Source organism: Loxodonta africana, chromosome 13 (genome assembly GCF_030014295.1).
Source record: "Loxodonta africana isolate mLoxAfr1 chromosome 13, mLoxAfr1.hap2, whole genome shotgun sequence".
In the NCBI taxonomy this organism is placed as follows: Eukaryota; Metazoa; Chordata; class Mammalia; order Proboscidea; family Elephantidae; genus Loxodonta; species Loxodonta africana.
In genome coordinates this window covers 93,942,409-93,944,796 of record NC_087354.1, presented here as the reverse complement: position 1 = coordinate 93,944,796, position 2,388 = coordinate 93,942,409, and the positions used below count along the sequence as shown (strand labels likewise).

The 2,388-nt window shown below is 38.4% G+C and overlaps 1 pseudogene; it reads left to right on the top strand.

Annotated features, from left to right (window-relative positions):
• Positions 1-737: 737 nt before the first annotated feature.
• Positions 738-1,739, top strand: LOC100677582 (myotubularin-related protein 10-like; annotated as a pseudogene).
• Positions 1,740-2,388: the final 649 nt, after the last annotated feature.

Below are 2,388 nucleotides of genomic sequence, written 5' to 3'. Positions count from 1 at the left end.
GCATTGGCTTTCTGTTCCAGCAATTTGCCACCAGGAGATAATTATGAATAATAATATATTTTATCACCAAAATTATTCTTTCTTTCAAAAGTTATCAGTTAAAAAGAAGAAGAAGAGGAGGAGGAGGAGGAGGAGAAAGGATGAAGTGAAACAGGAGGAAGCAGAAGAGGAGAAAGCTGAAAAGAAAATAGAGGAAGAGGATGAAGGGGAAGAGGAAGAAGGATAGAAGAGGACGAAGAGGAAAAAGAAGAGAAGAAGGAAGAGGAAGAGGAAGGAGAAGAGAAGAAGGAAGAGGAAGAGAAAGAAAAGAAGGAAGAAGAGAAGGAGGAGGAGGAAGAAAAGAAATAAGAGGAGTAGAATAAGAAGAAGGAGAAGGAGGAGAAGATGAAAAAGAGGAGAAGAAGAAGAAGAAAAAGAGGAAGGAGCAAAAAATGAAACCAAGTTGGTGTCTGCATGGGCCTGGCTTGCTATAAGTCCTGGGCTGTGACCAGGCGGTGCAACAAGGTGGAGGCACTGCATTCTCCCTTCAGCCACCCAGACTCATCTTCATGTCCTACTTCCTGCTACTGCCCAGACTGTTGATAAGATTAATTTGGAACCAAGGATTTAAAAACCTGGATGTACTACTTTTGCCAGAAGAAATTGTCATAAATAAAGTTAATTTTGTGAAAAATGCATCGAAACAGGTACGGATCAGTAAGATTTGTGGGAAAAAGTTGATATGAAGTAATTCCAAAATGTTCTTTATTAGGGATGATCCAATGCCATTACAGAAATTCCATTATAAAAAAAAAAAATTAAAAAAAAAAAACTTCTTCTTGGTAAGCAAACATGTTCCTTTAACATGTGTTGAGTAAATTGTCAAAGTAAATGACCACAGAGGATGCAGAAAGTCCTAGGTCATAACCAGAAACTGAAATTTAATCCAACAGAGTTAATTATTTATTGTAATGATTTCAGAATTGTCAGATTTCGCTTTGATGAATAAGGCCCTGAATGTGCCAGAAAGGTATGCCTTGCAATAGCTCATTATTTTCAGTCTACAGACCTCCAGGTACTCTTTACATCTGACCCTATTAGGAAACAATACCCCAATTCAGTCAACAATATAAATGGAATACCCTCAGGAAGTGGACTGGGAGGGGGTGGTAGAGTAAGTGGTGGCAGTAGCCCAAACTCTCCAGTATTAAAAGCCTACTCATGTTGGGACAGAAAAATCAGGAGGACTGATGCTTTCGGGCAGAAAGTTTGTTCCATTAACAAGGGTTGCATGATAACCACTTGCCTTTCAGAATATTTTGTAGTGCCAGGTTCTTTGGCAGACCAATTTGTAAACATCTTTTTCCCATTCTTTTGCTGGAAGAAGGATGCAACTGCGGTACTTGAGATATGTCACTGGCAGTGCTGTCGTGAGAATGGCCATGATATAAGTAAGATGTGTTATAACAGAGAAAAATGATCAAAGAATTTGTAATGCAATAACTAAAAGTCGTCCACGGAGAAGTGATGTTCACAAATCAGAGTTGGATATAGCCTTGCCGAGTATCTAAGAAGTACAGGCATTTGCAAACTTCAGCAACTCTGTGTTCATGAACCTTTCGAAGAAGCTGAAGAGAAATGGTTACTTTCCATGGAAAATCCTCGGTGTTTAAAATATGTTAGGGCATTCCCTAAACTTTCAGCAGAAATTGTGCTGTCAAAAAATAACAAGTTTTGCATTATGAAAATATAAAGGATGATCTTAGTCATGATGCCATAGGTCATCTTGCTAAATGTTAAGTGCTACGGCTGCTAACCAAAGGGTCAGCAGTTCGAATCTGCCAGGCATTCCTTGGAAACTCTATGGGGCAGCTCTACTCTGTCCTACAGGGTCGCTATGAGTTGGAATCGACTCGAGAGCACTGGGTTTTGTTTTTTTTTTTATAAACTAAACTTACAGGAAGCTAGTTGACTGTTGTTGTTGTTGTTAGGTGTTGTTGAGTTGATTTTGACTCATAGCGCTCCTACGGGACAGATTAGAACTGTCCCATAGGGTTTCTAACAACCAACTGGTGGACTTGAACTGTCAACCTTTTGATTAACAGCCAAACTCTTAACTATATACCACCAGGGCTCCAGTTAGGTGAATAGGCCCACTGAAGCCAGAAGGCTGATTTCATTATTCATTTACTTTCAATTAAATTTATTCTTCCAAAAACAATCAAATGAACATATCTTGTTAAAATTGATGAACATGTTCTGTTTTCAAGATTGATGAACATACCCTGAGAGCTCTTAGCACACTTCATCATAATAACTTATTTTCTTGAGGCACCCTTTGAAATCTTGTGTTCAGTTCTTTTACTTCCTCTGGTTTTCAGCTTTAAATATAATAAGAATTAATTTCAA